Below are 10,094 nucleotides of genomic sequence, written 5' to 3'. Positions count from 1 at the left end.
CAGCACTGCTGCTTCTATCCCTAAATTGCCTTGTAAAAAGTTTACTGAAAGGCACACCTTCCCCTTGGAGGTAAAAAGAACTAGGTGATAATTTACAAAAATGCTCCCTTTGCCCAGGTAGATGTAGTTCCACATCCAAAGCACATAGCTCCCCTAGCAGAGTGAGCTACATTCCTTGCTCCTTTGACTTCGTATCCTTGTGCAGTATGTAACCTACACAACTGTATGTGGCAACCCTGGGGGCAAGTAAGATACCCTTTGCCTCTTTCCTTTATAACCTCACTCTGATCCTCTTTCCATTCTGGGAGGAGTCAAAGGGAATGAGTGGAGGAGGAGAAATAGAAGAACATGGTGTGGAAATGAAGAAGCAGATGAGAAGTCTCTTTACTTCTGCCTAGGTTTTCCAGTTATGTGGACCAAAGCTTGGGAAAGGAAATTGTTTTCAATTGGCTGAGATTGACTGTAGTTCTACACTGAGCTGGGAAACAAGAATATATATATTAATAAAATCGTAATATGCTAATTAGACCAGACAGCCAAACAACCTTTCGGACGTCCTTCGGATGAAGCCACGGCAGCGGGGACCGAGGCAGAGGCAGCTAGGGATGATCAGGCAGGTAGGCAGAGGCAGTTAGGGGCGATGAGGCAGGCAGGCAGAGTGGTTAGGGGCGATGAGGCAGGCAGGCGAGTGGTTAGGGTGGTCGGTCAGGCAGGCAAAGTGGTTAAGGGCTATCAGGCAGGCAGAGTGGTTAGGGGCAATGAGACAGGCAGGCAGGCCAGCGGTTAGGAGCCAGCAGTCCCGGATTATGAGAAGAATGTCTAATTGCTGGTTTAGGCCCGATCCCCTACTGGATCGGGCCTAAACCGGCAGTTGGACATCCCTTGTAAGATACAATTAAAAAAATCCTTATTGTTGAAAGTATTACATATGTCCCTCTATTTCCCCCATTGATCCCTTCTAGCCTGCCTCCAGCCCCCTCCCCCCCACCCTAGAACTTCACCACCCTATTGTCTGTGTCCATGGGTTACACATATATGTATACAAGTTCTTTGGTTGATCTCTTCCCATCCCCATCTTCCCTCTGAGATTTGATAGTCTGTTTCATGTTTCTATGTCTCTGGATCTGTTTTTGTTCATTTTGTTCATTAGATTCTATATATGTGTGACAGTGTGTCTCAGTGGATAGAGTGTCGACCCGAGGTGTGTTCTGGGTTTGATTCTGGTCAGGGAGCATGTACCTCAGTTGCAGGCTTGATCCCCAGACCTGGTTGGGGTGCATGCAGGAAGCAACCAATTGATGTGTCTCTCTTACATTGATGTTTCTCTCTGTTTCTGTCTCTCCCTCTTCCTTCTACTCTCTCTAAAAGTCAGTGGAAAAATATCCTTGGGTGAGGATGAACAACAACAAAAAAATAAGATACAGTTCTTTTTTTGTTTTTTGTTTTTGTTTTTTTTTAATATATTTTATTGATTTTTTACAGAGAGGAAGGGAGAGAGATAGAGAGTCAGAAACATCGATCAGCTGCCTCCTGCACATCTCCTACTGGGGATGTGCCCGCAACCCAGGTACATGCCCTTGACCAGAATCGAACCTGGGACCTTTCAGTCTACAGGCCGACGCTCTATCCACTGAGCCAAATCAGTTTCGGCAAGATACAGTTTTTAGCAGCTGCATGTAACTAAACCTTTCAATATGGTTGACTGGTATACAATTAACTTTCCCTGCTGGACTGTAAGATTCTTTTAATAGATGGTACTTCTACTTATTTATTTTCATGTCTGCAAGAGCTCTCTACAGGCTTACCAAATGAGTGAGTGAATCTCTTTGGCCTGCCCCATTGAAGTTACAAGCTCAATGACAATTTATCATTTGTCTTCAGATGGTGATAAGATTCCAACTTGATAGGAAGATGGGTTATATTTTAATCTTTATATGTAGTTATAGGAATATAGAGCTTAGATCTGTATTCTCTCTAAATAAAAGATTTGGCTGCACCAAGGCAAACAGCAAATGGTGTGGGTGATAATAACTTACGATTCCGAGTGCCTCCCAGCACTACATGTCACTTAGAGCAAGAAATCAGTGATTTTTGACATGAGGTGGAAAATCATATTATGCGAATTGATGCTGGATGGCTCCATTTTTACTAAGTGAATGCAAAGTGCCTCGGTGCACAGGAAGCATTTAGTGCTAAGTGAACTGCCATCTTTGGGCTGTAGGCAGAGGTTCATCGAGGAATGTGGAGACTGAAAAGGCCAGAGGAAGACCAAGGTTGTCACATCAGATGAAGCCCGCATGCCTGCCTTTGAGTCTCTAAGTCCCTTGGGATGCCCTGGTGGGAGGGAACCCAGAGCCTCAGCCCCTGGGCTGGTTGTGGAATGTTGTAGAAAGCAGGTGTGGAATTCTGTTCCTGTCATTACTTTCCCTCCAAATTCTCATGCCTTGGTGTAATCTGGCCTGAGGTTTGCCATTAACCCGCATTGTGACCTCGTGCCAGTTGCTCCTCCTCTTGGGCCTGGTTTTTCATCTGTGCAATATAAGGGTTCAAACTGGTTCTTTTAGCGATTTATTAAAATATAAACGCTGTGCTGAATGCTCAAAAATGTTTTATTAAATTCTCGCTGAACCCCTGCAGCACAGATCCTATCCTTTTCATTTTATGGATGAGAACATGGTGGCTGAGAGGGGCAAACTGATTTGCTCGATGTTGAGTGACTATGGCATGAATAAGCTTCTGAACGTATATGTGCCTTATATCCTACTATTAGGAGATAGTACCTATCTTCATTCTGAAGCTGCATACATTTTTTTTCATAGTGGAAAGAATAAGAAGTTACAAATCTCATGCCTGGATTCAAATTTAAACTGATATTTATACATCATGGATTGGGCATGACAGTATTTTGGGTTTCAGTTTTCTCAGCTGTGGTAGGCAGAATAATGCCCCCCAAAGATGCCCAGGCCCTAATTTCAAAACCTATGAACACATTACAAGGTAATATGACAAAAGAGACTTACTGATGTGGTTATGGTTAAAGACCATTAGATGGGGAGATTATTCTAGATTACCCATGTGAGCTCAGTCTCTAAGCACATGAGGTTTTAAGAGGAAAAGAGGAAAGTGTGGAAGAGCAGGCAATGGAGATGAAATGAGAGAAGGATATGACACCTGGTTGATGCTTCTGAGATGTATGGGGTTAAGAGAGTTCCCCAGCAAGTAGACAGAGATCCAGGACTTCAACCACATGATACTGAATTGGATTCTCACATACAACTGTCCAGAAAGCAACACCAGCTTCCAAAACCTTAATTTTCACTCTGTGAGACTCATACTAAACTTCTGACCTATACACTGTAAGAGAATGAATTTGAATTGTTTTAAGCTACTAAATTTATAGTAACTTGTTACAGCAATAGAAATTTAATGCACCACCTCTAAAGTGAAAATAACAGACGAGGCATCAGTGTGCTTTATTATTAGGTCAAAGGTGAGAGGAGGTGTAATGGTGAGAGCAAATGAACTCGGGAAAGAGAGAGACCAAAGAGAGTGAGTACTCTGCTTGCACAACACAAGGATTCTGAGAACATCCTGAGATGCTGAAACCCAAGGTAACATGGGGCTAGAGCCGTGGTCGGCAAACTGCAGCTCGCGAGTCACATGCGGCTCTTTGGCCCCTCGAGTGTGGTTCTTCCTAAGCCTTAGGAGTACCCTAATTAAGTTAATAACAATGTACCTACCTATATAGTTTAAGTTTAAAAAATCTGGCTCTGAAAAGAAATTCCAGTCGTTGTACTGTTGGTATTTGGCTCTGTTGACTTTGCCAACCACTGAGCTAGAGCGTTCCTTGAAGCTAGTGTTATAAGAACACTTTCTGGAACTGATTTAAAAGGAAAGGTTCAGAAATAAACTCAAAATCCCTGGCCAAAGACAAATTAAATGCGACAAGGAATCTCTAAATTGCATATAATCCATCCTAGCCTCTTGGGTAGTGACATGAAGTCTGAACTGAATTACACTGGATGAGGTTGCCAGACTTGGGAAAGACAGACACTAATGAAGTCAATATTATTCAGGGAAAAGGAAAAAAAAAAAGAGGAAATTTTCTCTAATTTTTGGGAAAAAGAAAGAACCTGTAGGATCTATTATTTTCCTTAAGCTAACTGCTCTCATCTGTGATCCTTCATTGGCTTTGAACCTAATTGTCCAAGGATCTAAGATGACTATTGGATGTTTCTAAGACAGTGTTGCTTTTACAGAGAGTAATCTTCAGTGGTCTGAGATCTGGCAGTGAGAGCCCCGTGGACTTTGGCCTGACCATTTCTGCATTTTCTCACTCAGTTCCCTTTGCATTTACTCCCTTTGTCCACGTTCTCAATTGGTAAAACCTTACTCATCCTACAAGAATCAGTTCAAATGGCACCCCCCTCTGAAGCTTATCAAGTATAATCTAAATTTTTACCACTCTCAAATTTCATCTTAAATTTAGCCAAACTCATATACCCAACATTCTGTTTAATATCTGTACTTGGAAGTTGGAAAATGTTCATGTCTGAAATCCTGACCTCCATTGCCCCTCAGCATACTAGTATTCTACTCACAGTCTCTGCCAACTCAGTAAATGGGAACAAAACTAGGTCAGTTTGTAAAGCCAGAATTATTGAATTGTTATTCATCTTATCTTTTTCTTCACTAGCTACCATCAAGTCATTGGTAAGCTCTAATAACTCCCCATTCCTTATATACTTTAAATTGACTGCATTTTGAATGCTTTCACCATAGTTCAGTTGGCCATCATATCTTACCTGGACTATTGGTTAGCCGCCCAGGTGCCTCCTCCCTGCTTCCTCTACTGTCTGCTATAAATCATTATCTACACAGAAGCTAGAGAGACCTCTTAAAATAAAAAAATTAGGTTCTTTCACTCTCATGCATAAATATTTTCTTGAATGAATAAACCCACCAAGCAGAATTAAGTGATCTCTCTTCTGTTTCTTCTTTAGTACTTTTTTTTTATTGATCATCTAGACTTTGTGTCAGAAGCTTACTCTTTGCAATTCCTTTCCAATTTCTATCCAAATTATATATGCCTGAACCCCTGCAATAAGAATTTCTAAGTTGATAGACCTAGCTTAGTGAAAACAAGACTTAGGAGGGAAGGACTTAGAGTATAAATAAGGAATCCAACAAAGTTGAGATGTAAGCAACATAGACAGAGGCAAACAGAGAGGTAGCAGCTACAGAGTAATTCTAGCTACTGGAATCTGGGCCTCCTGACTCCTGGTCCAGTGCTCTCTCCACCACACCTCACTAATCCTCAGTCTGAAAGGCATCAGGCAGCAGAGTCCTCATCTTAGTGAGTGACATCACCTCTTAGTTCTAAGAGGGCCACATGTCATTTCCTTTACCAAACACTTAGTTCTGTGCTAGTTTCCATTCCAATTAGACACTGTCTGGAAAACATGAAAGAGTGGAATGTTTTCACACAAGACCAGAACTCCAAGTTGGTTAAGGAGAATGTGTGTCCAAAGTGTTTAGGTTGTCTGGAAAACACATGCAGGTGCTCAAAAGGGTTTGTTTTCATGGAGAAGGATGGAGGTTATGGAGGTTGGTTTAGTACAATGGACATTTTTCCAAAAAGCTTGGGGAAGGTGATGATCTATGAAGTATCAGAATGAGATCCAGAAGAGGTCTGTGTTATAAGACCTTTGGTAATAAGGGAGTACTAATTTCGTATGTCTTAGTGATCACATGATGATGTTTCCAATGGTGAAACCTGTTACTGAGCTTCTGACAGGATGCCCACCAATGCCTGCTATATGTCAGCTCCACATGACCCTACAGAATGGATTGAATATGAAAAGGATGAATACAGACAAAACGCAAGGAACTTAAAGTAGCAGGAAAAATCGTACTCCTGTGGTGTGTGTTGTTAAAAGGTAAACTAAGTAATATAGTTGTTAATAGTTTGAGCAAAAAATGGATTCAAATTGGGCAGCACCAAACCAGAAGTAGTTAAGAGCATTCTATCAACAGGATCTTGGGGAGAGATTTTTATAGAGAAAAGGTAGAGGCAAAATAGGGCAATTATTGACTGGCTATTGTTTATAGCCTACTTGGCAGTTTGTCATTGGCTGTCCTTAATAGTTTGTATTTCTCAACATCGAGTCATTTACAGCTTTATATTTTTGTTTGATTATTTAGGCTGCCATGGAATTAGAGTCCCATCAATCTAATGGCCTCCTTGTTTAATTAATTCAACAATTTCCCCCTTTTGGTCATCTTGTTATAGCTATGAGTGAGAGAATGACCAACAGTTTGGTATTAATGCCACTCTCAGTCACCATCAGAGTTTAGTTGCTCTGGCTTCATTATGAAACTTGTAGGTTGTAATATCAGTTCCCTGGAAGAATTGTTTTTGCTATTCATCTCATTGTTCATCTTGTTTCTATTTCTTCAAACCCAATCTAATGTACTGCTGATGGCTGTAATTATGAATTTAAGACCTTTGAGAGAATATGGAGCTCTAGAGAGACCGCTCTGATAACAATTAGCAGGATAATACCAAGATATAAAAGTATACTCCTTAACCAGGACCCCCATAAACCAAAACAGTTGGTATCAAATAAATCAAAGAATGCGCCAAAAGGGCCATCAACCAGTTTTAGCCAGTAGCTTGTTTGTTAATTTCTTATATTTGCTCCAATGCCATAGGTATTGATCTGGGTATAGCAAGAGGTATTTTCTGTGACACAGACTCTTTCTTGTTCAGCCAAAAAGTAATTTTAGTTTTTCTTCTAGTTTAGCTAGAAAAACTAGGGACTTATTTTTATGTGACTATGGCCTTATCAGTAGATTTAGCAATAGTTGCCAATGTTAAGGAGCACTGTCTTCTTGTGCATTAACAGAGAGACAAAGCTAGTAGCAAAAGGCAAATAGAATGACATTTTCATATTAGAGATGAAGATCTTGATCCATGACCTGGGAGAACTGTTCACCACAAGAGGCCATCTGCTTCTGGAGGGGACCCAATGTTCAGTTTCTATCTCCAGCTGGTGTGCAGTTCTGAGAGTCTGGAGGAACCCTTCTTATTGGAGGAAATGGACTCAAGGTTCAAGTCCCTGGTGTCTGGCTACCACCTGGCTAGGAAGGAAGACCTGGTTTGATCCCTCCCAAGGAGGTTCAGAGGCAGTGTTTGTTCTTAGTGGTTTGAAATCAGAAGGGTGGGAAGAAATTGGAAACATTAGTTTGGAGAGTTGTAGCCAGATATTTGGGGAAACTAGAAGACTTGAGGATCCAGTTTGCATGATAGATACATAGCAAAACCTCACAGACAGTGAATAGGACTAGCATCTGATATCCACAAGGTTATGTTATAATTTTCTACTGAAATTTAATTTTTCCCTCTACAATCACCCTCATTTCTTGCAAAGATAGTCACAGCAAGGCTAATTTATCTGCAGAATAACTCTAGTCTCATTAAACTTAGCCTGATTATTGACCCAAGTGTAGCAAGAATAGTGATTGATCATACAGGCTCTTTTAAAATCTGCTTTGCTGGAATTTTCATAAAGAATCTTAGATTGAATTTTTAAAAGCCTCTCTAGGCTAAGAAGCCAGGCCAAGAACTCACCCTCAGACTTTTTCCCTGGGATATTTATGGATTTGGGTGAATTCCTCTCCTTGAGATCCTAGGATACCCCGAGGTTCTGGGGCCTGTCAGGAATTAATGTTTCCTTACTTACCTGGTAAGGCTGCCAGGAACCCTGTAAGCAAGGTACCCCACCAGTTTTTCCAAAGGGTTTTATTGGCTCAATGAAGTCAACCTGAGTTCCTTAAAACTGTCTGGTCGTATCTGATTTTATGAAGATTCTCAAATATGACATTCCAGTCAAAGCCTTGGTAATATAACCAATGTTCCCAATTGTGTCCTGTTATAAGGATAATAGAATCTTATTAAACATTTATGCAAATAACTCTATTGCCATGGAAATAGGAATACTCAATAAGTTTCTGAATTCTAAAGAGTTCAGCTAGAAAGAAAAAGTAAATAATTTAATTCTGCTTATAGATACATACATTATAAAATTACTGTAAGTCAAAGATCATCTAGGAAAAAAGAGAAAAAATATTTTCTTAGATCTGGAAAAATAAAACATTAAGAAACCAGTAATGTTTTAAACAGGTTGTTAAAAAAATCATAATCATCCTCATTAGCTTATTCAATCCCATATTTTAAATTATTATTCTACTTGAATCCAGTATTTCCATGAGCTCTAGAAATCCTTACCCAGTTCAATTTTATGATCTTAAAGTAATCAGAACCCTATATTCTAGACTACTTGTCATAGACCTTTCTATGTATCTTCCCAAAGATGAAGAACCTTTGCAAATGTGTCAGAGTAAAACAGTAACTGTCTGAAGATGACAAAATAATTTTAAAATGGTCATAGTTAAATATCTGATGAGAGTTAGTTTGATAAGGAAATGTAGTTATTTCAGTGGCATATATAATATATTAGGATAATAATTGGACAATGAGAGTATTGAGAAATTTCCAAAAAGTTTAGTTTCTAGAATTCCTAAATTAATAATACACATCTATACACTTTATCTCCACTTATTTGACAACACTTCCCATCCCATATAATTTAGCATATCAAATAATCCTAATTATTTTAGTATCTTTATTTTACAAAGTCAGAGAGAAATCTTTTGAGCTTTTCCAGAACCCTCTGGGAAATATCAGAATTACTTTAAGATTAAAAAGGCTCCAGTTAGAATTTGATTTGGGGAAGTTGTCAAAATGTCAAAAGGTTTGAACATTTGACTACATGGAATCTCAAATCATTATGAAATAACATTAAATTATCAAGTTAAATAAAGTGAAAATAGACAATTTTAAAGGCAAACACATAAGGTTACATACTTGTGAATGAAACTTAGCCCTTTTAGTATTGAGAAGACTGGGTGTTCTTAAGCAATCAAAGACCTGGCAAATACAACACAGAGCACAGTCAGTTATTTTGTAAGACACACAGTCTCTATTTCCCGGGTAGATTACCCAAAGGGAAATAAGCAAGCAAGCAAACAAACAAACAAAAAAATACCTTTCCACGGTCTTATCAAAAGCAGACCAATAGTCCAGGAAAACAGTCCTCTTAACAGAGAGAAAACCAAATTTTAATTTTATACTACTGTACTTTTGATAGTAAAACTTTCTTTAAAATCTTAAATAAATTCATCCTGATTTTAGTCAGCAGACTGCACAAAAAATTCCGTTTCCACGAATCATTTACAGCATTGTTTCTGTCCATTTGGGTTTTGTCCTGTGTTTTTCTCTGTCATTCGGGAACAACCAGTCATTCTTCTTTCCTTACCTACTTTTCATACACAGTTGTTTCCTTGCACCCTTATTATTTCTAAATAGCTTTAGTGATTGATTAGGAATATATATATTGATTAGGAATCCTAACCTTTAGCATCTCTTATTCCTAGTGAAAACTAAGTAGTAAACAATTATGGCTTGCATGTTGTAATTGCACTCTGTAGACTGGCAAATTTATAAGTATATTTTATAATTTCTAGAAGTCTATTCTTCCTCAGAGTAAATTTAACAATGTAATATAAAATATATTTATTAATAGGCCCAAATACCTTTAGTGCCTCTGTAAAGGAAAGCCAAAAGTAGATAAATTTATGTTCAGTACCGTATTTGCCGGCGTATAAGACGACTGGGCGTAAAAGACGACCCCCTAACATTTCCACTCAAAATACAGAGTTTGTTATATACTCGCCGTATAAGACTACCCCCTCTTCCGCACACCTTCCACACACCAAATAAAAGGTAAAACAATATCAGATTTGATTTTAACATTTTAATTTATATTCAAATGCTTATGACATGCAGGAAAACTGTCACAAGGCTGTATGTAATCAAACATATACATAAAACAGTGCAAGTTTATTACCGGTAAACATACCGGTAATTCACTAAAGAAAACACACTCTATAGACTGGTACCGTAGATGCTTCTCAGGAACACAGGCAAGCAGCCCACAACCTAGAGGGACTGTCAATGATAGAAGAAAGAT

The sequence above is a fragment of the Myotis davidii genome, unplaced genomic scaffold, assembly GCF_000327345.1.
Source record: "Myotis davidii unplaced genomic scaffold, ASM32734v1 scaffold866, whole genome shotgun sequence".
NCBI classification, from domain to species: Eukaryota; Metazoa; Chordata; class Mammalia; order Chiroptera; family Vespertilionidae; genus Myotis; species Myotis davidii.
This window is presented reverse-complemented; position numbering follows the sequence as displayed.